The sequence below is a fragment of the Balaenoptera ricei genome, chromosome 13 (genome assembly GCF_028023285.1).
Source record: "Balaenoptera ricei isolate mBalRic1 chromosome 13, mBalRic1.hap2, whole genome shotgun sequence".
In the NCBI taxonomy this organism is placed as follows: Eukaryota; Metazoa; Chordata; class Mammalia; order Artiodactyla; family Balaenopteridae; genus Balaenoptera; species Balaenoptera ricei.
In genome coordinates, this window is record NC_082651.1 from 35,433,895 (window position 1) to 35,461,370 (window position 27,476).

General features: G+C 45.5%; 1 long non-coding RNA gene across 1 annotated transcript in view; it reads right to left on the reverse strand.

Moving 5' to 3' along the window:
- LOC132376882 (uncharacterized) overlaps positions 1-24,127 on the reverse strand; it is a 204,453-nt gene extending 180,326 nt beyond the window's left edge. Inside the window, exon 1 of the long non-coding RNA XR_009506451.1 lies at positions 24,035-24,127. This is a non-coding gene — a long non-coding RNA (uncharacterized LOC132376882). The remainder of the gene's footprint in view (positions 1-24,034) is intronic.
- Positions 24,128-27,476: the final 3,349 nt, after the last annotated feature.

Below are 27,476 nucleotides of genomic sequence, written 5' to 3' on the forward strand. Positions count from 1 at the left end.
CACCAGTTGGACTGAGCTGTACGTCACCTCTAGGTAATAGCGTGGGAACTGCACAAGCAAAGGGAGACACTGAAGACGACAATGGTAATAGCCGTACTGTTTTCTAATGGACAAAAAAAATGCCTATATTATAAGTTCTGTTTCTCCTGCTTTCTGGCAGTATCATGCTCAGAGTGGAGTCCTGGCAAGGAAGTCAGGATACTTAGGTTCTGAAACCTGGTAATGATACTAACATAATGAGAGAACTTGAACAAGTCAACCCGACCTCTCTGAGCCTCAGTTTCCTTACTCACGAAATGAGACTGAGAACATCGAAGTTCTCTAAGGGCCTCCTAGTTCTAAAATGCTTCCAGTCTAGGAAATAGCATAGAAGTCAATACGAGTGCAGGCTGAAGGGAAAGACAGGGCAGGGAGAAGGTTGCTTCCAGCCTAGAGAACAATCTCTGAACCACACCACTTGGCTCTTCTGCCCGTCTGTGCCCAAGATTGGGAGCACAGGCAGTTAATAGAGAAGAGTGGAAAACTGCTCAGTCCTTACAGCCATCATCAACTGTCTGATTTTGGGTTTCTCAGGAAGTAGTGATAGTAGAGGTGTCCTGATAGCAAGAACCTTCAGATGATGCCGTTCCTCAAACGTAGTGAGAATTTCTCAACCTCCCTGAGTTTTTCATGACCCTCTTGTTCTTACAGAAAATTTCCAACATCCATCTCTACGTGGAACTCTAAATTCTCTGCAGCATTCTCCTCCTGTGGTGAGCAATGCAACTTCCCTAACACGAAGTGTCTGCAACTTCTCCAGAGTCTCTGCCCCTGCCGTCAGTTCGGCATCGGCTACTGGTACCCCTTTCCAGACACTCATGGGTAGTGCCTACCTTTACCAACATTCTAGCACGACTATGTTATCTGGAGTTACGGACCACAGCCAGATCTCCACTTCAGCTGCTTCCTATCCAGGTGTTCTTGAGTGGGACATCACAGCAAGCACTGAAAAGAATTCTTCTTCACTCGGAGACTTTACTCTGGCACTCACTGACCGCCACACAGCTGCCTCCTCCATGTTTCTGGCAGCCCAGTATGATAAAACTTCAGACGCCAAGAACATGGTCCCTCTACATCCATCGCTTTCTGCCAGCCTTGCTCAGGGAACACCATCTCAGATTCCAAATCAGGGGCAGAGCCGCCTGTCACTTCCCTGCCAGGAAGGAAGCCAGGTATATTACTATAACCAAGGCACACTGGGGTCTTTACTGTATGGAGAACTTGGCTCCTGCCCGCAATCCTACGGCTCGGCGTCATACACAGGAAGTCGGGCCTCTGGGCAACCAGAAATGGGAATGGGACTGAAGGAGATTCAGCCCACAAATATCCGACCACCAGCTTCCACCTCTGCAGTCTGCCACCCTGTGCCTGCTCAACGCATCACGGAAACAAGTTTTCAAGGTGAGTATAACAAACGCCAGAGAAAGTTGAAGAATGAGGTCGGCATTCAAAAATGGGGTCAAATCGACAGCTGGGAAGGGGTGTAGAGGCAGGTAGAATTTAGATCCTGAGCCTTTAATAACCACTACCTTCGCTCAGTGCCCTCTGTTTTTAGACTCTACATGAGAACACCTAGGGCTTCCCTGGTGGCGCCGTGGTTAAGAATCCGCCTGCCAATGCAATGCGGGGGACACGGGTTCGAGCCCTGGTCTGCGAAGATCCCACATGCCGTGCAGCAACTAAGCGCATGTGCCACAACGACGGAGCCTGCATTCTAGAGCCCGTGAGCCTCAGCTACCGAAGCCCACGTGCCTACAGCCCATGCTCCGCAACAAGAGAAGCCACCGCGATGAGAAGCCCGCACACCGCAACCAAGAGTAGCCCCCGCTAGCCGCCAACTAGAGAAAGCCCGTGCACAGCAATGACAGACCCAGTGCAGCCAAAAAAATAAATACGCAGAATAAATAAGTTCAAACAGTAAATAAATACATAAACATAAATTACAAAAAGAAGAACACCTAATGCAGGTGGGAAGGTGGGAGGGCCACTGTAGAGGTCATCTATGCTACATGTACAAGAACCCCGAGAGCACACCAATCGGTACCACACTTTTCACTGCTGTAGCCGATCGTTCCCCCTGTACTGCCACACTGTAGCACTCCCTTCCCTCATCTACTGCTATAGTCTCTTTGGAAGGTGTTTCAGAACTCTTGTTATGAGAGTGCCAGTTGAACTGTCCTCACTTCCTTCATTTATACCAGGATTGAAGACCTTGTGGTCCGAGATCCTGTCCAGAGAGCAAGCAGGCTAAGACTCTGTCTTTGCTGATGTATTTCATCAGAAAGGGCTCTACCCCCTCTCCTAGTTCATGGTGTGACGTGTTCTTGGCCTCTCGGGAGAGTGGGGAGAATGGAAAGGACCCTATATGAGAATATGCTAGGCTCTGTAAAACATTTCAGGTTTTTAAAAATAAGACTCATTTTGTATTGGACTTATAACAGTCCTATGAAATACAAAGCGAGCCGAGAATCAGCGACAGGAAAGGCTCACCAGTAAGAATTACAACAGTCACCGCTTACCTCGTAGCATAGGGCACTGTCCATGATCCTTAAGAAGAGTTAGTAGAAATGCCTTGCCCATCTTGCCCCTGAACCCCTTGAAAGGTACACGACTGCTGTGTTGGTGTTTAGGGGGAGCATCTCACTTACAAGGGACTGACTTCTCCCTTGATCCCTTTGTAGGGATGGAGACCTCCCCCCTGGTGATGAAAAATTCCCTGGGATTGCAACCTCCAAGCCAGACGTTTTGTGTGACACAACGTCAAGAACTCCCCAAGTCCTGCAGTAGCAGAAACAGCCACATACTTGAGAGTAACCCACCATCTGAACTTGGGGACATTTCAGTGACAGCTCCAGTCCAGAGTGCCAGGCGTCTCCTGGCCCTGCCTCCAGCTCCAAGCCAGGGACAAATAGAGAGTAAGCACGTGGATGATATCAAAACCAAGCTTTCAAAGCCTCTGGATGCCTACCAGATCCCAACAGAGAACCAAGATCCTCCACTACTCCCTTTAGGAATCCCTGATATTCACCAGCCGCTGGCCTGCACCGATCCGCTCAGCCAAGAGGAGCAGCCTGGTTCTGAAAATGCTGATCTGGGAGAGAACAGCCGGAGTCGTCAGGACCTAGGGACACTTGAAAATGGGACTGAACCTAGCAGTGGTCTTGCAGACATTACTACACTGGCGGAGGATATTCACCTTCCCCAGCTCTTTAATCCTTTGAAAGAGCTTGATCAATCCCAAGGTCCCAACGTGATCAAAGCTAAAGACACCAGAGCCATTAAGGTGAATCAGGTGCAGGAAAAGCCAAGTGTCATAAAGGTTCCCTCTGATCAACCCAGGAAGAACAAACAGAAAGCCTCTGAGCCTATCAGTGGCGCTCCCAAGGCCAAAATCCAGCCAAAGAATCCAGAGTGCCTGTTAGGGGGAGAAGTGGTTACCTGCCACGCTGCAGTCAGTGACAGGGCTCCTGTGAACACGGCCAAGCACTCTCAAGGCAAACCTCAGAAAGCTGCATCCAGAAAGATCAGCAAAACTAAGAGCCACGGGCAGGAAAAGACCAAAAGGACCAGAGGGAGAAACAAGGCTGAAGAGAACAAGCAGTCAGGGAACAAAGTCAAGGCAGAAGAGAAGCCAGCAATCCCCCACACGAAGCGAAAGGAACACCAAACTGAGCTTCTCCAACAGAGCTTTCAAAAGCCTCGAACCTCCCTTGGCGTGCGCATGCTGGAGTCTGTGAAGGTTCTTCATGCGCTGGGGAAGAAGAATGAGACGAAAACTGGGCTCTCTTCCTGTCGGCTCTTGGGAAAGTCAAGCAACCCCAAAGACCCCCAGCCACCCCCAGCTATCCAGCCATGGCGGCATACCCCACGTGAGGGGAAGGGTCCTGAGAAAACGCAAGTCCAAGCCCAGAAACCAGACAGCAGTGCTGAAACAGAGTGTCCATCTCCAGCCCAGTATGAGCGGCCTCCTCCTGGGAAGGTCAAGTTGATACCTCTGCCTTTTTCTGCCTGGGACAAGCCTCAAGCTCGACCCGCTCCTCGGAGGCCACAGTCTCTGGCCTCACATCGGCCTGCTGGGGCTTACCGTGCCCAGCCTGGTTCTACTGACTCAGCTCAACCTGCTGCAGTCAATTCATCCCAGCCAGCTCCTGCCTCTTTGCCAGGCCCCGCCAAACCAGCTCAGCCAACTGTGACCAACCCAACCCAACCGGCTTGGACCAACCACACCCAGCCTCGTGTCCCTCAGTCTGCTGCTCCTAGGCCTGCACCCTCCAAAACTTCATCTGGCGCTCCTCTCCAGCGGGAGCCTGTTCCCCCTGCTGTGAATAAGCGCCAGGCCCCACCCAAGCTCCAAACCCAATTTCTACTCCAAGACTTCAGCAAGCAACGAGTTCCATGGAGGGAACCCAACGTGCCTGAGCCAGTCATGTCAAAGCCCATCGAACAAGAGCAGAGGCCAGAGCGAGAGGCCATGAAGAGGCGGGCTCAACAACAACGGGAGAATGCTGCCAGATACACCTCTTCGGGCAAGCTGCAATTTTTCACCGAGAGGGAAAACGAAATGGAAATTGCCGACTACTACGGATACGTCAAGTGAGAGCTGCTAGGATTCTTGGTGCCACCTTGGCTACCAGCTGTTCTTCCATACACAGGTAAGACAGGTATAGAACTGAATAAGTAAATGGAATACAATTAAATAGACGAGTAACAAACCTTTCGAATTTTCAGATGCTGCTAACTGGGGCGTGAGAAAGGAAGGACTGAAAGTTGGATGGGAGAATGAAGGAAAGGGGTAAAAACTGAGCAAAGAGGAAGGAACTTGGCCCAGGGCTAGGAAGGCCAAAAGAGACGTATGGATTTAGGAAAGGAAGCAGGAGTGAGGATGAAATGGCAGAAGTAAAAAGCAGGGTCAGAGGTCTGGGTTGAAAGAACACAATTGGAGTAGAGTTGAAGGTGACAGAAGAGGAGTCTAGGTTTACTAGGAGAAATAGAAAAAGTCTCTCGGGGACGCTGGCCTTAAGTCTCACAACCACCAGATAGGTATTTCAGAAAACAAGAGGTTCAGGACACATCTCTGAAAGGTCTGAGTCGCCTTATTCAGGTGTGACTGTAGTGGGGGAATAGGGAAATCTACCAGAGAAGTGGCTAGGGCTCAGAGTTATCCTAGGGGCAGCTGACGACAGGGGCAGAGCCAAGGGAACTGCTGGATCAGGAGGCCCACGAACAAATCAGGGGCAGAGCCGCCTGTCACTTCCCTGCCAGGAAGGAAGCCAGGTATATTACTATAACCAAGGCACACTGGGGTCTTTACTGTATGGAGAACTTGGCTCCTGCCCGCAATCCTACGGCTCGGCGTCACACACAGGAAGTCGGGCCTCTGGGCAACCAGAAATGGGAACGGGACTGAAGGAGATTCAGCCCACAAATATCCGACCACCAGCTTCCACCTCTGCAGTCTGCCACCCTGTGTCTGCTCAACGCATCACAGAAACAAGTTTTCAAGGTGAGTATACAGACGGCAGAGAAAAGTTGAACAATGAGGTCAGCATTCAAAAATGGGGTCAAATCGACAGCTGGGAAGGGGTGTAGAGACAGGTAGAATTTAGATCCTGAGCCTTTAATAACCACTACCTTCTCTCAGTGCTCTCTGTTTTTAGACTCTATATGAGAACACCTAGGGCTTCCCTGGTGGCGCCTGCCAATGCAGGGGACACGGGTTCGAGCCCTGGTCTGCGAAGATCCCACATGCCGTGCAGCAACTAAGCGCATGTGCCACAACGACGGAGCCTGCATTCTAGAGCCCGTGAGCCTCAACTACCGAAGCCCACGTGCCTACAGCCCATGCTCCGCAACAAGAGAAGCCACCGCGATGAGATGCCCGCACACCGCAACCAAGAGTAGCCCCCGCTAGCCGCCAACTAGAGAAAGCCCGTGCACAGCAATGAGAGACCCAGTGCGGCCAAAAAAATAAATACGTAGAATAAATAAGTTCAAACAGTAAATAAATACATAAACATAAATTACAAAAAAAAAGAACACCTAATGCAGGTGGGAAGGTGGGAGGGCCACTGTAGAGGTCATCTATGCTACATGTACAAGAACCCCGAGAGCACACCAATCGGTACCACACTTTTCACTGCTGTAGCCGATCGTTCCCCCCTGTACTGCCACACTGTAGCACTCCCTTCCCTCATCTACTGCTATAGTCTCTTTGGAAGGTTATTTCAGAACTCTTGTTATGAGAGTGCCAGTTGAACTGTCCTCACTTCCTTCATTTATACCAGGATTGAAGACCTTGTGGTCCGAGATCCTGTCCAGAGAGCAAGCAGGCTAAGGCTCTGTCTTTGTTGATGTATTTCATCAGAAAGGGCTCTACCCCCTCTCCTAGTTCATGGTGTGACGTGTTCTTGGCCTCTCGGGAAAGTGGGGAGAATGGAAAGGACCCTATATGAGAATGCTAGGCTCTGTAAAACATTTCAGGTTTTTAAAAATAAGACTCATTTTGTATTGGACTTACAACAGTCCTATGAAATACAAAGAAAGCCGAGAATCAGTGACAGGAAAGGATCACCAGTAAGAACTACAACAGTCACCGCTTACCTCGTAGCATAGGGCACTGTCCGTGATCCTTAAGAAGAGTTAGTAGAAATGCCTTTGCCCATCTTGCCCCTGAACCCCTTGAAAGGTACACGACTGCTGTGTTGGTGTTTAGGGGGAGCATCTCACTTACCAGGGACTGACTTCTCCCTTGATTCCTCTGTAGTGATGGAGACTTCCCCGCTGATGAAAAATTCCCTGGGATTGCAACCTCCAAGCCAGACAGCTTTCCTATGGAATGACAGAGAACTTGTCAAGGTGAAACACCAGTCTGCGGGAGAAAGGGAAGAAGAGAATGATGGAAATCGTTTCTGGGAAACTATTTTTACATTATGTGTTGTTTGTTCCCGGTAAATAAACTGAAATCTTCTTAACAGTAAAACAAAATCGAAACCACTAAAGCCAATAATACAGGAGTATAACGTTCGAAAAAAATTTCTTTGGCTGCGCAGCATGTGGGATCTTAGCTCCCCAACCAGGGACTGAACCCACGCCTGCTGCATTGGAAGCGCAGAGTCTTCACCACGGGACCACCGGGGAAGTCCCAGGACTACCACTTTTAAAGGAGAAGGTACAAACCCCTCGGTTCTATGAACTGGAGATTTTTAGTAAGAAGTCAATATATTTGTTGTTAGGCACATTTTATGTTAGGCTGTCTCCCTGCACAGGATGCAGGCGCCTTGAGAATGGAAGTCATATCCCTCTATAGTGCGTCCCTCTTCTTTCTGCTTTGCAGTTTGCTGCTCCACTTGTTCAACCCCACCTAGTAATAACCTATACTTCCCTTGTTCCTGTTTTCCCATCTGGAAAACAGACAAAAGGCAACCAAACAACGCAAAGGTCTCAACAAATAAGGGATATCCAAAACCAGAGATGGCCAGAACTTCTGTACCCCTGATGAAATAGTCCTCATACAAAACCTGATAATCAAATTCCTTAATGCTAGGAATCACAGTGAAAAATAGTATCTGAACTGACTTCTGTCAGATGAGTGAGAACTAAGGTTAATTCAGTGTATCTGAAGCATAGAAAGTGAGGGCAAAAGTGGCACAAGATGGGGCTAGAGAAGCAGAGAGGATTCTAGACCACGCAGAGTCTTAAAGGCCAACAGTGTGTTTTCTATTCTCAAAACAATGTTTGTGAGCGATGTTTATGAGCAACGTTCCAACTTGCTTTGAAGGTTTCTTGTGTGAAGAGTGGATGGGAAGGAAACAAGACATATGGACACTAGTTAGGACCTAATCGCAACAGACAGGCAAGTTCAGTATTAGGAAGTTGAGGAAGAGCTGGCTGACAGATTCCAAAGAAATTCAGGAGATGAACTGAAGCGGGCTTAATGGGGTAGGAGATGGAGGAAAGGAAGGTCTTAGGGAATTCAAGGGTTTACTGCACACATGAGCAAAGTCTCAAAATTAATCATTTGAACGTACAGAGGCGGATCTCCCAAATGACACCGGTTAGGAAGCAACGGTACGCCCTTTAGAATTCCTAGAGACAACACAAATCAACTGTTTCGATGGAAAATTCGGCGGGACTCTTGACTTCCATGGGAATACAGAGAAAAGAGACACTGATCTGGCTTGCAGGTATATTTAGGAAGTTGTTAGCCGGACATCACCTACTAGTATCATGTAAGTAGGCCGTCCGAAGTAGGAAGCTTAGGGGAAAAACCTGGAGGAAAACTTAAAAGCTGAAGCCACACCTCTACACTACACCACCTTTCACAATTTCTTCTCAGATAAGCATCATCCCCATCAGTGAAGAAACTCGTACCTCATAATAGGAAAAACAGGCCTAAAGATTCAATGTGTGTCTTGGGGGGTCCCATCTATGCGATATCTTCCTGGGACCAGAAAAGGCCCCAGGAAGATCAATCTCTGCACCCCTGAAAGCTTACCACCAAGGAAAATGACTAGGTCCATAGATTTCCTCCCTCAAACCAGCTTACCTCACACATAGATCATTAGCAACTCCGCCCTTACTCACATCATCACAGTCACAAGAGTGGTTAGGGAGAAAAGCACTAACCAGGGGAACTAAAACAGAGGCAATCCAGGCCAAGCTGGGCTGGTGGCAGATATCTGCTCCTTACGCTCGGGTGCATAATGCGACTCACCACAGTGCCTTTTTCACAGACCCTTTTGAACGTTTCTCCACAGAATCCAACAGCTCAAGTTAGCTCATGACGCTTCAAGGTCAACAATCGTCAAGAGAAAAACATGCAATATGTCTTACAATGTTGGATTCCTTACAAACAGGACAAGGAGATAACCATGTAGACAAAACCAGAGCATTTGAAAACATCTGTATTCTACAAACACACCAGTGAATGCTATAAATAAGGTACTATGACATAAAACAAAATGAAAACTAGATGTGAGACTGTTCTCTTCAGTGTACAGACTTCATGGCAGTTGCTGCACACTATATCTAGCTACTTAGATCTTTAACTCTCTGTTCTGTTAATACCAAATGAGGCCCAAGTGTGTCAACCTGTTTCCCACAGAAACCAAAAAGTCTACATGCATCTCTTTTCTCCTGTGCCCTTTCACCTTACCTGCTCCCAATTCTCCACCAACGTCCTCCTCTTTCTCTAATTATTCTCCTCTTCATTTTGCTTGGCCTTGCCCCCAAGCATGCAAGACAGAGAGTCCTAGAGGTCCAAGATTCTAGAGTGGCTGTTTGCAAGGCGGAGGAGATTACAGTAACTGCCACACTGTATATACTTCTGTGCAAAGAAAAAGGGACAGTGTTCAGAATGTCTCTCACATATAACAAGAGCTGGAGATGGCAGGATACCTGTGTGGCCCAAGGAACTAGAGCTAGCAAATTACGGGCCAAACAATTGCAACCAAAGGCTGGAAGAGGAAAGGTCTGCAACCAGCTCTGTCTCCTAGCTCTCTGGTATTTGCTGCCAACGGGCAGAGTCTATTTCGTGAGGCATCAAGCACTGAAAAGAAGACTCCTGCTGCTGGAAGTTGACAGGAAGTAACGTCCAATGCAAGATCAAGGCTTGTCCTCGAAGCAATGCCCATAATGGAAGAAAAAAAAACAAGAGAAAGCGGAAGAGAAATGTTAAGTCGCAAGTCCAACCTGGCCCCCAGCCTAGCCCAGCCCAAGGAAGGTAGGAGTCAAGGAGAAGAAACTAAAAGAGAAGAGCCTTGGACCACAACATTCTCCACAAGGTACACTCAAGAAACTTCACCCTACTCTTGAACCAAGTTACAAAGAGAGCTTCTTAATCCCTACTTTGGCTCCTTAAAAGCTGCTATCAGTTCACTCATTAGACACATATGATTTCAGAACAACTGTAATAGTTCAAACTAGATGGCTCTTTCCTTCCTAAGGATTATTAATTAAATAAGATCTATATAGCTCTAAGTATATGATACATAAAATAGAATACTCTGTAGAATGTAAGTAACTCTTAGTTCAGTGTATTAATGAACGTCTGTAAGAAATGTTGCAATGATTTCCCTAATGGAAGAGCCTGGGGGAGGTAAATCTGTCTTCTAGGATTTCCTCCCCAGAGCTCAGAAACTCAGGTGTTGTTTTAGCTCTCCTACACTCTCTTCACCCAAGCCCGCCTTCCTGTTGGGGATCGGACCTCCCTATTGGCTCTCTCATACCTTTCAACTGCCTGCTTTGTGACATCACTCTCCTACCAAACCTACTACCACTTGGTAGAGCCTTGGGGTTTCCGTGGAGCTGTTTGGACCAGTAACCAGTGACCTCTGTACTGGACACGTGCGCCGTTCAGCTGCAGCCACTCAGACATCCTCTAGTGTTGTCTCCTCATCCCTTGTACCTGCAGTGGATGCTTCCTCTTCTCTGACCATGTCAGGTAAGAAAAGAAACTTTGGAAAGTTTTGCGTTCGATTTCTTTTGCCCCTAAATTGAGTAGGAGATTCAAAATAGCATGGAATAATGAGGGAAAGTATTGAACTACAAGTCTGGAGACCTAATTTCACTTTTGACTTTGACGTTTACTATCTGTGTGACTTTGGACAAATCACTGGCTGTCTCACAAAGCCTGTTGCTTTCCTTAACTGTTACGTTAGGATACCACATTGGGTTGATCACTCTGATCCCCTTCTTTTCCAGTACTGAGCCTTAAAGGGTACCCATGTAGAAAACGAAATCAGACACTTCTCAAGAGTGTTTCAACAGAAACATAGAAAAGCCAGGGGACATAGAAAACTAGCAATATATACCAAGATGTTTCATCTCTAATGGTCTCCCTCCACTAGGATTTCGACTAGTTGAAAAGAGAGAATAGGGAGAGAGGATGGAGAGTACTGGGCTCTACAGGGAGGCACAGAGTCGAGCGTAAGGAAGTTTAGGATGGTTTTCATTAGCACAGGCCAACAGGCACCAAGAGATGGGAGAAAATGTAAGAATGAAGAGGGAAAGCATAGAGGAGCTCTCAAGAAAAACGGAGTTTGCAATGGAATGCTGATGGGAACCAAAGATTTTCAATTAAAGCAGAAACAGCACAGAGGGAAACCTGCTCAGAGCAGGGCAAAACCAAGTTGATGGTAGCAAACCCTTACATTAACAGACGAAGAAGGAAAGTAAGGCCAGAACAGGGGATCACCAGGAAAGGCAGCTTATCAGAAAAGTCATACTCCGTTTTCTTTCTTTTATTGCCTCTCTGAATACAGTTGGCCACTTGACAGTTTTGAATATAAACATTTTAGAAACACGTTTTAGAAATGATGCCTCCTATAAACAAGCAACCACAGTGGTTATCTAGGGGGCTGCTTTTCAGTGTTTTATTCTTTCTAATTTTTAAACTAGGTAGACATTTCGCCAATTCAACATTTTAAGTGATATCTTCTAAATTGAATCAGAAGGACTATTTTCCTTTGTGTGATATGTAGGTTCTAAGGCAAGGCTGCTTTTCATTTTTACAGTTATTTCCTTCCTAACACAGAGAGCACATTGATCAACAGCCATCGTTCGCTTGTAGATCTTAGCTACCGAAGAAGAAGAAGAAGAAGAAGAAAAAGTCAAGCCCCACATCTCTAATTCCCCCCCACTTAGGGAATTCCCTGGCGGTCCAGTGCTTAGGACTCGGAGCTTTCACGGCCAGGGCCACGCGGCGCGGCCAAAGAAACAAAACAAACAAACATCCACGTTTATCGAAAACCATATTGTGGAGTCCTGTGGATTTTCTTACATTTGAAAATCTTTTTTAATTGGATTCTAGGCATGATGGTTTTTTGAGGTTTTGGGATGCCATCTTCTTGGATGCTGAAGATGATTCTAATCTAAGTTCTAGGATAAATCCAAAAACCTTCCTGATACATTTTAAGCTTCCTTTCTGCTTATTATATAAGCTATATTCATTGAAATATATATTTCTCCTAGGCTTAATACCTCTTACTTGCTGGGTAAAAATATGAAGGAGCACAATAATGAAACTCTTTTACACTTATTATTTTGCTGTCTGCTTCGTACCGGTTTTCATTGAAATACTTGTCTATATGTGTTGTGGCTACCTATACATGCACATTTATTGCATTCTGTTGCTTGTTATGCATTTTTTACTGACATACCTTCTCTGTCTGTATGCATTGGCTAGGAATTCATTCACCTCTATCACCTCCATCGTGTTTTCTGGTTAATAGTATTCACTAAAATAGAGTGGGCAAAATTCACTTTCATAATATTGCATGGATAGTACAGAATGCCATTTGTTAGTAAATTCATTAGGCTTCGATACTTGCCACATACCCCCGTTTTCATTAATATCTATGGATTTCTTTTTCGTTAACGTAATATGCTTGTCATGATTTTTCTTTGTCTTTCTAGAACTTATTGTATCTTCCTCCATATAAATCATACGCAATAGATCAGCTTATTCATCTATTAATTATTACTGCTATTATTATTGGTGGTGGTGTTATAACCACTTTATAGATGAGTAATCTGAAGGAATCAGATAACTTTTCCCTTTCCAAAAGCACTTAAGAAATCCACTTTCGGGTAATCATTTTGAGGTAGGATGAGAAACCAGGCTTGAAGAGGGCAAAAATGACTCTTTCAATTCACCAGTTGGACTGAGCTGTACGTCACCTCTAGGTAATAGCGTGGGAACTGCACAAGCAAAGGGAGACACTGAAGACGACAATGGTAATAGCCGTACTGTTTTCTAATGGACAAAAAAAAATGCCTATATTATAAGTTCTGTTTCTCCTGCTTTCTGGCAGTATCATGCTCAGAGTGGAGTCCTGGCAAGGAAGTCAGGATACTTAGGTTCTGAAACCTGGTAATGATACTAACATAATGAGAGAACTTGAACAAGTCAACCCGACCTCTCTGAGCCTCAGTTTCCTTACTCACGAAATGAGACTGAGAACATCGAAGTTCTCTAAGGGCCTCCTAGTTCTAAAATGCTTCCAGTCTAGGAAATAGCATAGAAGTCAATACGAGTGCAGGCTGAAGGGAAAGACAGGGCAGGGAGAAGGTTGCTTCCAGCCTAGAGAACAATCTCTGAACCACACCACTTGGCTCTTCTGCCCGTCTGTGCCCAAGATTGGGAGCACAGGCAGTTAATAGAGAAGAGTGGAAAACTGCTCAGTCCTTACAGCCATCATTAACTGTCTGATTTTGGGTTTCTCAGGAAGTAGTGATAGTAGAGGTGTCCTGATAGCAAGAACCTTCAGATGATGCCGTTCCTCAAACGTAGTGAGAATTTCTCAACCTCCCTGAGTTTGTCATGACCCTCTTGTTCTTACAGAAAATTTCCAACATCCATCTCTACTTGGAACTCTAAATTCTCTGCAGCATTCTCCTCCTGTGGTGAGCAATGCAACTTCCCTAACACGAAGTGTCTGCAACTTCTCCAGAGTCTCTGCCCCTGCCGTCAGTTCGGCATCGGCTACTGGTACCCCTTTCCAGACACTCATGGGTAGTGCCTACCTTTACCAACATTCTAGCACGACTATGTTATCTGGAGTTACTGACCACAGCCAGATCTCCACTTCAGCTGCTTCCTATCCAGGTGTTCTTGAGTGGGACATCACAGCAAGCACTGAAAAGAATTCTTCTTCACTCGGAGACTTTACTCTGGCACTCACTGACCGCCACACAGCTGCCTCCTCCATGTTTCTGGCAGCCCAGTATGATAAAACTTCAGACGCCAAGAACATGGTCCCTCTACATCCATCGCTTTCTGCCAGCCTTGCTCAGGGAACACCATCTCAGATTCCAAATCAGGGGCAGAGCCGCCTGCCACTTCCCTGCCAGGAAGGAAGCCAGGTATATTACTATAACCAAGGCACACTGGGGTCTTTACTGTATGGAGAACTTGGCTCCTGCCCGCAATCCTACGGCTCGGCGTCATACACAGGAAGTCGGGCCTCTGGGCAACCAGAAATGGGAATGGGACTGAAGGAGATTCAGCCCACAAATATCCGACCACCAGCTTCCACCTCTGCAGTCTGCCACCCTGTGTCTGCTCAACGCATCACGGAAACAAGTTTTCAAGGTGAGTATAACAAACGCCAGAGAAAGTTGAAGAATGAGGTCGGCATTCAAAAATGGGGTCAAATCGACAGCTGGGAAGGGGTGTAGAGGCAGGTAGAATTTAGATCCTGAGCCTTTAATAACCACTACCTTCGCTCAGTGCCCTCTGTTTTTAGACTCTATATGGGAACACCTAGGGCTTCCCTGGTGGCGCCGTGGTTAAGAATCCGCCTGCCAATGCAATGCGGGGGACACGGGTTCGAGCCCTGGTCTGCGAAGATCCCACATGCCGTGCAGCAACTAAGCGCATGTGCCACAACGACGGAGCCTGCATTCTAGAGCCCGTGAGCCTCAACTACCGAAGCCCACGTGCCTACAGCCCATGCTCCGCAACAAGAGAAGCCACCGCGATGAGAAGCCCACACACCGCAACCATGAGAAGCCCGCACACCGCAACCAAGAGTAGCCCCCGCTAGCCGCCAACTAGAGAAAGCCCGTGCACAGCAATGAGAGACCCAGTGCAGCCAAAAAAATAAATACGTAGAATAAATAAGTTCAAACAGTAAATAAATACATAAACATAAATTACAAAAAAAAGAACACCTAATGCAGGTGGGAAGGTGGGAGGGCCACTGTAGAGGTCATCTATGCTACATGTACAAGAACCCCGAGAGCACACCAATCGGTACCACACTTTTCACTGCTGTAGCCGATCGTTCCCCCCTGTACTGCCACACTGTAGCACTCCCTTCCCTCATCTACTGCTATAGTCTCTTTGGAAGGTTATTTCAGAACTCTTGTTATGAGAGTGCCAGTTGAACTGTCCTCACTTCCTTCATTTATACCAGGAGTGAAGACCTTGTGGTCCGAGATCCTGTCCAGAGAGCAAGCAGGCTAAGGCTCTGTCTTTGTTGATGTATTTCATCAGAAAGGGCTCTACCCCCTCTCCTAGTTCATGGTGTGAAGTGTTCTTGGCCTCTCGGGAAAGTGGGGAGAATGGAAAGGACCCTATATGAGAATGCTAGGCTCTGTAAAACATTTCAGGTTTTTAAAAATAAGACTCATTTTGTATTGGACTTACAACAGTCCTATGAAATACAAAGAAAGCCGAGAATCAGTGACAGGAAAGGATCACCAGTAAGAACTACAACAGTCACCGCTTACCTCGTAGCATAGGGCACTGTCCGTGATCCTTAAGAAGAGTTAGTAGAAATGCCTTTGCCCATCTTGCCCCTGAACCCCTTGAAAGGTACACGACTGCTGTGTTGGTGTTTAGGGGGAGCATCTCACTTACCAGGGACTGACTTCTCCCTTGATTCCTCTGTAGTGATGGAGACTTCCCCGCTGATGAAAAATTCCCTGGGATTGCAACCTCCAAGCCAGACAGCTTTCCTATGGAATGACAGAGAACTTGTCAAGGTGAAACACCAGTCTGCGGGAGAAAGGGAAGAAGAGAATGATGGAAATCGTTTCTGGGAAACTATTTTTACATTATGTGTTGTTTGTTCCCGGTAAATAAACTGAAATCTTCTTAACAGTAAAACAAAATCGAAACCACTAAAGCCAATAATACAGGAGTATAACGTTCGAAAAAAATTTCTTTGGCTGCGCAGCATGTGGGATCTTAGCTCCCCAACCAGGGACTGAACCCACGCCTGCTGCATTGGAAGCGCAGAGTCTTCACCACGGGACCACCGGGGAAGTCCCAGGACTACCACTTTTAAAGGAGAAGGTACAAACCCCTCGGTTCTATGAACTGGAGATTTTTAGTAAGAAGTCAATATATTTGTTGTTGGGCACATTTTATGTTAGGCTGTCTCCCTGCACAGGATGCAGGCGCCTTGAGAATGGAAGTCATATCCCTCTATAGTGCGTCCCTCTTCTTTCTGCTTTGCAGTTTGCTGCTCCACTTGTTCAACCCCACCTAGTAATAACCTATACTTCCCTTGTTCCTGTTTTCCCATCTGGAAAACAGACAAAAGGCAACCAAACAACGCAAAGGTCTCAACAAATAAGGGATATCCAAAACCAGAGATGGCCAGAACTTCTGTACCCCTGATGAAATAGTCCTCATACAAAACCTGATAATCAAATTCCTTAATGCTAGGAATCACAGTGAAAAATAGTATCTGAACTGACTTCTGTCAGATGAGTGAGAACTAAGGTTAATTCAGTGTATCTGAAGCATAGAAAGTGAGGGCAAAAGTGGCATAAGATGGGGCTAGAGAAGCAGAGAGGATTCTAGACCACGCAGAGTCTTAAAGGCCAACAGTGTGTTTTCTATTCTCAAAACAATGTTTGTGAGCGATGTTTATGAGCAACGTTCCAACTTGCTTTGAAGGTTTCTTGTGTGAAGAGTGGATGGGAAGGAAACAAGATATATGGACACTAGTTAGGACCTAATCGCAACAGACAGGCAAGTTCAGTATTAGGAAGTTGAGGAAGAGCTGGCTGACAGATTCCAAAGAAATTCAGGAGATGAACTGAAGCGGGCTTAATGGGGTAGGAGATGGAGGAAAGGAAGGTCTTAGGGAATTCAAGGGTTTACTGCACACATGAGCAAAGTCTCAAAATTAATCATTTGAACGTACAGAGGCGGATCTCCCAAATGACACCGGTTAGGAAGCAACGGTACGCCCTTTAGAATTCCTAGAGACAACACAAATCAACTGTTTCGATGGAAAATTCGGCGGGACTCTTGATTTCCATGGGAATACAGAGAAAAGAGACACTGATCTGGCTTGCAGGTATATTTAGGAAGTTGTTAGCCGGACATCACCTACTAGTATCATGTAAGTAGGCCGTCCGAAGTAGGAAGCTTAGGGGAAAAACCTGGAGGAAAACTTAAAAGCTGAAGCCACACCTCCACACTACACCACCTTTCACAATTTCTTCTCAGATAAGCATCATCCCCATCAGTGAAGAAACTCGTACCTCATAATAGGAAAAACAGGCCTAAAGATTCAATGTGTGTCTTGGGAGGTCCCATCTATGCGATATTTTCCTGGGACCAGAAAAGGCCCCAGGAAGATCAATCTCTGCACCCCTGAAAGCTTACCACCAAGGAAAATGACTAGGTCCATAGATTTCCTCCCTCAAACCAGCTTACCTCACACATAGATCATTAGCAACTCAGCCCTTACTCACATTATCACAGTCACAAGAGTGGTTAGGGAGAAAAGCACTAACCAGGGGAACTCAAACAGAGGCAATCCAGGCCAAGCTGGGCTGGTGGCAGATATCTGCTCCTTACGCTCGGGTGCATAATGCGACTCACCACAGTGCCTTTTTCACAGACCCTTTTGAACGTTTCTCCACAGAATCCAACAGCTCAAGTTAGTTCATGGCGCTTCAAGGTCAACAATCGTCAAGAGAAAAACATGCAATATGTCTTACAATGTTGGATTCCTTACAAACAGGACAAGGAGATAACCATGTAGACAAAACCAGAGCATTTGAAAACATCTGTATTCTACAAACACACCAGTGAATGCTATAAATAAGGTACTATGACATAAAACAAAATGAAAACTAGATGTGAGACTGTTCTCTTCAGTGTACAGACTTCATGGCAGTTGCTGCACACTATCTAGCTACTTAGATCTTTAACTCTCTGTTCTGTTAATACCAAATGAGGCCCAAGTGTGTCAACCTGTTTCCCACAGAAACCAAAAAGTCTACATGCATCTCTTTTCTCCTGTGCCCTTTTCACCTTACCTGCTCCCAATTCTCCACCAACGTCCTCCTCTTTCTCTAATTATTCTCCTCTTCATTTTGCTTGGCCTTGCCCCCAAGCATGCAAGACAGAGAGTCCTAGAGGTCCAAGATTCTAGAGTGGCTGTTTGCAAGGCGGAGGAGATTACAGTAACTGCCACACTGTATATACTTCTGTGCAAAGAAAAAGGGACAGTGTTCAGAATGTCTCTCACATATAACAAGAGCTGGAGATGGCAGGATACCTGTGTGGCCCAAGGAACTAGAGCTAGCAAATTACGGGCCAAACAATTGCAACCAAAGGCTGGAAGAGGAAAGGTCTGCAACCAGCTCTGTCTCCTAGCTCTCTGGTATTTGCTGCCAACGGGCAGAGTCTATTTCGTGAGGCATCAAGCACTGAAAAGAAGACTCCTGCTGCTGGAAGTTGACAGGAAGTAACGTCCAATGCAAGATCAAGGCTTGTCCTCGAAGCAATGCCCATAATGGAAGAAAAAAAAACAAGAGAAAGCGGAAGAGAAATGTTAAGTCGCAAGTCCAACCTGGCCCCCAGCCTAGCCCAGCCCAAGGAAGGTAGGAGTCAAGGAGAAGAAACTAAAAGAGAAGAGCCTTGGACCACAACATTCTCCACAAGGTACACTCAACAAACTTCACCCTACTCTTGAACCAAGTTACAAAGAGAGCTTCTTAATCCCTACTTTGGCTCCTTAAAAGCTGCTATCAGTTCACTCATTAGACACATATGATTTCAGAACAACTGTAATAGTTCAAACTAGATGGCTCTTTCCTTCCTAAGGATTATTAATTAAATAAGATCTATATAGCTCTAAGTATATGATACATAAAATAGAATACTCTGTAGAATGTAAGTAACTCTTAGTTCAGTGTATTAATGAACGTCTGTAAGAAATGTTGCAATGATTTCCCTAATGGAAGAGCCTGGGGGAGGTAAATCTGTCTTCTAGGATTTCCTCCCCAGAGCTCAGAAACTCAGGTGTTGTTTTAGCTCTCCTACACTCTCTTCACCCAAGCCCGCCTTCCTGTTGGGGATCGGACCTCCCTATTGGCTCTCTCATACCTTTCAACTGCCTGCTTTGTGACATCACTCTCCTACCAAACCTACTACCACTTGGTAGAGCCTTGGGGTTTCCGTGGAGCTGTTTGGACCAGTAACCAGTGACCTCTGTACTGGACACGTGCGCCGTTCAGCTGCAGCCACTCAGACATCCTCTAGTGTTGTCTCCTCATCCCTTGTACCTGCAGTGGATGCTTCCTCTTCTCTGACCATGTCAGGTAAGAAAAGAAACTTTGGAAAGTTTTGCGTTCGATTTCTTTTGCCCCTAAATTGAGTAGGAGATTCAAAATAGCATGGAATAATGAGGGAAAGTATTGAACTACAAGTCTGGAGACCTAATTTCACTTTTGACTTTGACGTTTACTATCTGTGTGACTTTGGACAAATCACTGGCTGTCTCACAAAGCCTGTTGCTTTCCTTAACTGTTACGTTAGGATACCACATTGGGTTGATCACTCTGATCCCCTTCTTTTCCAGTACTGAGCCTTAAAGGGTACCCATGTAGAAAACGAAATCAGACACTTCTCAAGAGTGTTTCAACAGAAACATAGAAAAGCCAGGGGACATAGAAAACTAGCAATATATACCAAGATGTTTCATCTCTAATGGTCTCCCTCCACTAGGATTTCGACTAGTTGAAAAGAGAGAATAGGGAGAGAGGATGGAGAGTACTGGGCTCTACAGGGAGGCACAGAGTCGAGCGTAAGGAAGTTTAGGATGGTTTTCATTAGCACAGGCCAACAGGCACCAAGAGATGGGAGAAAATGTAAGAATGAAGAGGGAAAGCATAGAGGAGCTCTCAAGAAAAACGGAGTTTGCAATGGAATGCTGATGGGAACCAAAGATTTTCAATTAAAGCAGAAACAGCACAGAGGGAAACCTGCTCAGAGCAGGGCAAAACCAAGTTGATGGTAGCAAACCCTTACATTAACAGACGAAGAAGGAAAGTAAGGCCAGAACAGGGGATCACCAGGAAAGGCAGCTTATCAGAAAAGTCATACTCCGTTTTCTTTCTTTTATTGCCTCTCTGAATACAGTTGGCCACTTGACAGTTTTGAATATAAACATTTTAGAAACACGTTTTAGAAATGATGCCTCCTATAAACAAGCAACCACAGTGGTTATCTAGGGGGCTGCTTTTCAGTGTTTTATTCTTTCTAATTTTTAAACTAGGTAGACATTTCGCCAATTCAACATTTTAAGTGATATCTTCTAAATTGAATCAGAAGGACTATTTTCCTTTGTGTGATATGTAGGTTCTAAGGCAAGGCTGCTTTTCATTTTTACAGTTATTTCCTTCCTAACACAGAGAGCACATTGATCAACAGCCATCGTTCGCTTGTAGATCTTAGCTACCGAAGAAGAAGAAGAAGAAGAAGAAAAAGTCAAGCCCCACATCTCTAATTCCCCCCCACTTAGGGAATTCCCTGGCGGTCCAGTGCTTAGGACTCGGTGCTTTCACGGCCAGGGCCACGCGGTGCGGCCAAAGAAACAAAACAAACAAACATCCACGTTTATCGAAAACCATATTGTGGAGTCCTGTGGATTTTCTTACATTTGAAAATCTTTTTTAATTGGATTCTAGGCATGATGGTTTTTTGAGGTTTTGGGATGCCATCTTCTTGGATGCTGAAGATGATTCTAATCTAAGTTCTAGGATAAATCCAAAAACCTTCCTGATACATTTTAAGCTTCCTTTCTGCTTATTATATAAGCTATATTCATTGAAATATATATTTCTCCTAGGCTTAATACCTCTTACTTGCTGGGTAAAAATATGAAGGAGCACAATAATGAAACTCTTTTACACTTATTATTTTGCTGTCTGCTTCGTACCGGTTTTCATTGAAATACTTGTCTATATGTGTTGTGGCTACCTATACATGCACATTTATTGCATTCTGTTGCTTGTTATGCATTTTTTACTGACATACCTTCTCTGTCTGTATGCATTGGCTAGGAATTCATTCACCTCTATCACCTCCATCGTGTTTTCTGGTTAATAGTATTCACTAAAATAGAGTGGGCAAAATTCACTTTCATAATATTGCATGGATAGTACAGAATGCCATTTGTTAGTAAGTTCATTAGGCTTCGATACTGGCCACATACCCCCGTTTTCATTAATATCTATGGATTTCTTTTTCGTTAACGTAATATGCTTGTCATGATTTTTCTTTGTCTTTCTAGAACTTATTGTATCTTCCTCCATATAAATCATACGCAATAGATCAGCTTATTCATCTATTAATTATTACTGCTATTATTATTGGTGGTGGTGTTATAACCACTTTATAGATGAGTAATCTGAAGGAATCAGATAACTTTTCCCTTTCCAAAAGCACTTAAGAAATCCACTTTCGGGTAATCATTTTGAGGTAGGATGAGAAACCAGGCTTGAAGAGGGCAAAAATGACTCTTTCAATTCACCAGTTGGACTGAGCTGTACGTCACCTCTAGGTAATAGCGTGGGAACTGCACAAGCAAAGGGAGACACTGAAGACGACAATGGTAATAGCCGTACTGTTTTCTAATGGACAAAAAAAAATGCCTATATTATAAGTTCTGTTTCTCCTGCTTTCTGGCAGTATCATGCTCAGAGTGGAGTCCTGGCAAGGAAGTCAGGATACTTAGGTTCTGAAACCTGGTAATGATACTAACATAATGAGAGAACTTGAACAAGTCAACCCGACCTCTCTGAGCCGCAGTTTCCTTACTCACGAAATGAGACTGAGAACATCGAAGTTCTCTAAGGGCCTCCTAGTTCTAAAATGCTTCCAGTCTAGGAAATAGCATAGAAGTCAATACGAGTGCAGGCTGAAGGGAAAGACAGGGCAGGGAGAAGGTTGCTTCCAGCCTAGAGAACAATCTCTGAACCACACCACTTGGCTCTTCTGCCCGTCTGTGCCCAAGATTGGGAGCACAGGCAGTTAATAGAGAAGAGTGGAAAACTGCTCAGTCCTTACAGCCATCATTAACTGTCTGATTTTGGGTTTCTCAGGAAGTAGTGATAGTAGAGGTGTCCTGATAGCAAGAACCTTCAGATGATGCCGTTCCTCAAACGTAGTGAGAATTTCTCAACCTCCCTGAGTTTGTCATGACCCTCTTGTTCTTACAGAAAATTTCCAACATCCATCTCTACTTGGAACTCTAAATTCTCTGCAGCATTCTCCTCCTGTGGTGAGCAATGCAACTTCCCTAACACGAAGTGTCTGCAACTTCTCCAGAGTCTCTGCCCCTGCCGTCAGTTCGGCATCGGCTACTGGTACCCCTTTCCAGACACTCATGGGTAGTGCCTACCTTTACCAACATTCTAGCACGACTATGTTATCTGGAGTTACTGACCACAGCCAGATCTCCACTTCAGCTGCTTCCTATCCAGGTGTTCTTGAGTGGGACATCACAGCAAGCACTGAAAAGAATTCTTCTTCACTCGGAGACTTTACTCTGGCACTCACTGACCGCCACACAGCTGCCTCCTCCATGTTTCTGGCAGCCCAGTATGATAAAACTTCAGACGCCAAGAACATGGTCCCTCTACATCCATCGCTTTCTGCCAGCCTTGCTCAGGGAACACCATCTCAGATTCCAAATCAGGGGCAGAGCCGCCTGCCACTTCCCTGCCAGGAAGGAAGCCAGGTATATTACTATAACCAAGGCACACTGGGGTCTTTACTGTATGGAGAACTTGGCTCCTGCCCGCAATCCTACGGCTCGGCGTCATACACAGGAAGTCGGGCCTCTGGGCAACCAGAAATGGGAATGGGACTGAAGGAGATTCAGCCCACAAATATCCGACCACCAGCTTCCACCTCTGCAGTCTGCCACCCTGTGTCTGCTCAACGCATCACGGAAACAAGTTTTCAAAGTGAGTATAACAAACGCCAGAGAAAGTTGAAGAATGAGGTCGGCATTCAAAAATGGGGTCAAATCGACAGCTGGGAAGGGGTGTAGAGGCAGGTAGAATTTAGATCCTGAGCCTTTAATAACCACTACCTTCGCTCAGTGCCCTCTGTTTTTAGACTCTATATGGGAACACCTAGGGCTTCCCTGGTGGCGCCGTGGTTAAGAATCCGCCTGCCAATGCAATGCGGGGGACACGGGTTTGAGCCCTGGTCTGCGAAGATCCCACATGCCGTGCAGCAACTAAGCGCATGTGCCACAACGACGGAGCCTGCATTCTAGAGCCCGTGAGCCTCAACTACCGAAGCCCACGTGCCTACAGCCCATGCTCCGCAACAAGAGAAGCCACCGCGATGAGAAGCCCACACACCGCAACCATGAGAAGCCCGCACACCGCAACCAAGAGTAGCCCCCGCTAGCCGCCAACTAGAGAAAGCCCGTGCACAGCAATGAGAGACCCAGTGCAGCCAAAAAAATAAATACGTAGAATAAATAAGTTCAAACAGTAAATAAATACATAAACATAAATTACAAAAAAAAAGAACACCTAATGCAGGTGGGAAGGTGGGAGGGCCACTGTAGAGGTCATCTATGCTACATGTACAAGAACCCCGAGAGCACACCAATCGGTACCACACTTTTCACTGCTGTAGCCGATCGTTCCCCCGGTACTGCCACACTGTAGCACTCCCTTCCCTCATCTACTGCTATAGTCTCTTTGGAAGGTGTTTCAGAACTCTTGTTATGAGAGTGCCAGTTGAACTGTCCTCACTTCCTTCATTTACACCAGGAGTGAAGACCTTGTGGTCCGAGATCCTGTCCAGAGAGCAAGCAGGCTAAGACTCTGTCTTTGTTGATGTATTTCATCAGAAAGGGCTCTACCCCCTCTCCTAGTTCATGGTGTGAAGTGTTCTTGGCCTCTCGGGAAAGTGGGGAGAATGGAAAGGACCCTATATGAGAATGCTAGGCTCTGTAAAACATTTCAGGTTTTTAAAAATAAGACTCATTTTGTATTGGACTGACAACAGTCCTATGAAATACAAAGAAAGCCGAGAATCAGTGACAGGAAAGGATCACCAGTAAGAACTACAACAGTCACCGCTTACCTCGTAGCACAGGGCGCTGTCCGTGATCCTTAAGAAGAGTTAGTAGAAATGCCTTGCCCATCTTGCCCCTGAACCCCTTGAAAGGTACACGACTGCTGTGTTGGTGTTTAGGGGGAGCATCTCACTTACCAGGGACTGACTTCTCCCTTGATCCCTCTGTAGTGATGGAGACTTCCCCGCTGATGAAAAATTCCCTGGGATTGCAACCTCCAAGCCAGACAGCTTTCCTATGGAATGACAGAGAACTTGTCAAGGTGAAACACCAGTCTGCGGGAGAAAGGGAAGAAGAGAATGATGGAAATCGTTTCTGGGAAACTATTTTTACATTATGTGTTGTTTGTTCCCGGTAAATAAACTGAAATCTTCTTAACAGTAAAACAAAATCGAAACCACTAAAGCCAATAATACAGGAGTATAACGTTCGAAAAAAATTTCTTTGGCTGCGCAGCATGTGGGATCTTAGCTCCCCAACCAGGGATTGAACCCACGCCTGCTGCATTGCAAGCGCAGAGTCTTCACCACGGGACCACCGGGGAAGTCCCAGGACTATCACTTTTAAAGGAGAAGGTACAAACCCCTCGGTTCTATGAACTGGAGATTTTTAGTAAGAAGTCAATATATTTGTTGTTAGGCACATTTTATGTTAGGCTGTCTCCCTGCACAGGATGCAGGCGCCTTGAGAATGGAAGTCATATCCCTCTATAGTACGTCCCTCTTCTTTCTGCTTTGCAGTTTGCTGCTCCACTTGTTCAACCCCACCTAGTAATAACCTATACTTCCCTTGTTCCTGTTTTCCCATCTGGAAAACAGACAAAAGGCCACCAAACAACGCAAAGGTCTCAACAAATAAGGGATATCCAAAACCAGAGATGGCCAGAACTTCTGTACCCCTGATGAAATAGTCCTCATACAAAACCTGATAATCAAATTCCTTAATGCTAGGAATCACAGTGAAAAATAGTATCTGAACTGACTTCTGTCAGATGAGTGAGAACTAAGGTTAATTCAGTGTATCTGAAGCATAGAAAGTGAGGGCAAAAGTGGCACAAGATGGGACTAGAGAAGCAGAGAGGATTCTAGACCACGCAGAGTCTTAAAGGCCAACAGTGTGTTTTCTATTCTCAAAACAATGTTTGTGAGCGATGTTTATGAGCACCGTTCCAACTTGCTTTGAAGGTTTCTTGTGTGAAGAGTGGATTGGAAGGAAACAAGATATATGGACACTAGTTAGGACCTAATCGCAACAGACAGGCAAGTTCAGTATTAGGAAGTTGAGGAAGAGCTGGCTGACAGATTCCAAAGAAATTCAGGAGATGAACTGAAGCGGGCTTAATGGGGTAGGAGATGGAGGAAAGGAAGGTCTTAGGGAATTCAAGGGTTTACTACTGCACACATGAGCAAAGTCTCAAAATTAATCATTTGAACGTACAGAGGCGGATCTCCCAAATGACACCGGTTAGGAAGCAACGGTACGCCCTTTAGAATTCCTAGAGACAACACAAATCAACTGTTTCGATGGAAAATTCGGCGGGACTCTTGACTTCCATGGGAATACAGAGAAAAGAGACACTGATCTGGCTTGCAGGTATATTTAGGAAGTTGTTAGCCGGACATCACCTACTAGTATCATGTAAGTAGGCCGTCCGAAGTAGGAAGCTTAGGGGAAAAACCTGGAGGAAAACTTAAAAGCTGAAGCCACACCTCTACACTACACCACCTTTCACAATTTCTTCTCAGATAAGCATCATCCCCATCAGTGAAGAAACTCGTACCTCATAATAGGAAAAACAGGCCTAAAGATTCAATGTGTGTCTTGGGGGGTCCCATCTATGCGATATCTTCCTGGGACCAGAAAAGGCCCCAGGAAGATCAATCTCTGCACCCCTGAAAGCTTACCACCAAGGAAAATGACTAGGTCCATAGATTTCCTCCCTCAAACCAGCTTACCTCACACATAGATCATTAGCAACTCCGCCCTTACTCACATTATCACAGTCACAAGAGTGGTTAGGGAGAAAAGCACTGACCAGGGGAACTAAAACAGAGGCAATCCAGGCCAAGCTGGGCTGGTGGCAGATATCTGCTCCTTACGCTCGGGTGCATAATGCGACTCACCACAGTGCCTTTTTCATAGACCCTTTTGAACGTTTCTCCACAGAATCCAACAGCTCAAGTTAGCTCATGACGCTTCAAGGTCAACAGTCGTCAAGAGAAAAACATGCAATATGTCTTACAATGTTGGATTCCTTACAAACAGGACAAGGAGATAACCATGTAGACAAAACCAGAGCATTTGAAAACATCTGTATTCTACAAACACACCAGTGAATGCTATAAATAAGGTACTATGACATAAAACAAAATGAAAACTAGATGTGAGACTGTTCTCTTCAGTGTACAGACTTCATGGCAGTTGCTGCACACTATCTAGCTACTTAGATCTTTAACTCTCTGTTCTGTTAATACCAAATGAGGCCCAAGTGTGTCAACCTGTTTCCCACAGAAACCAAAAAGTCTACATGCATCTCTTTTCTCCTGTGCCCTTTTCACCTTACCTGCTCCCAATTCTCCACCAACGTCCTCCTCTTTCTCTAATTATTCTCCTCTTCATTTTGCTTGGCCTTGCCCCCAAGCATGCAAGACAGAGAGTCCTAGAGGTCCAAGATTCTAGAGTGGCTGTTTGCAAGGCGGAGGAGATTACAGTAACTGCCACACTGTATATACTTCTGTGCAAAGAAAAAGGGACAGTGTTCAGAATGTCTCTCACATATAACAAGAGCTGGAGATGGCAGGATACCTGTGTGGCCCAAGGAACTAGAGCTAGCAAATTACGGGCCAAACAATTGCAACCAAAGGCTGGAAGAGGAAAGGTCTGCAACCAGCTCTGTCTCCTAGCTCTCTGGTATTTGCTGCCAACGGGCAGAGTCTATTTCGTGAGGCATCAAGCACTGAAAAGAAGACTCCTGCTGCTGGAAGTTGACAGGAAGTAACGTCCAATGCAAGATCAAGGCTTGTCCTCGAAGCAATGCCCATAATGGAAGAAAAAAAAACAAAGAGAAAGCGGAAGAGAAATGTTAAGTCGCAAGTCCAACCTGGCCCCCAGCCTAGCCCAGCCCAAGGAAGGTAGGAGTCAAGGAGAAGAAACTAAAAGAGAAGAGCCTTGGACCACAACATTCTCCACAAGGTACACTCAAGAAACTTCACCCTACTCTTGAACCAAGTTACAAAGAGAGCTTCTTAATCCCTACTTTGGCTCCTTAAAAGCTGCTATCAGTTCACTCATTAGACACATATGATTTCAGAACAACTGTAATAGTTCAAACTAGATGGCTCTTTCCTTCCTAAGGATTATTAATTAAATAAGATCTATATAGCTCTAAGTATATGATACATAAAATAGAATACTCTGTAGAATGTAAGTAACTCTTAGTTCAGTGTATTAATGAACGTCTGTAAGAAATGTTGCAATGATTTCCCTAATGGAAGAGCCTGGGGGAGGTAAATCTGTCTTCTAGGATTTCCTCCCCAGAGCTCAGAAACTCAGGTGTTGTTTTAGCTCTCCTACACTCTC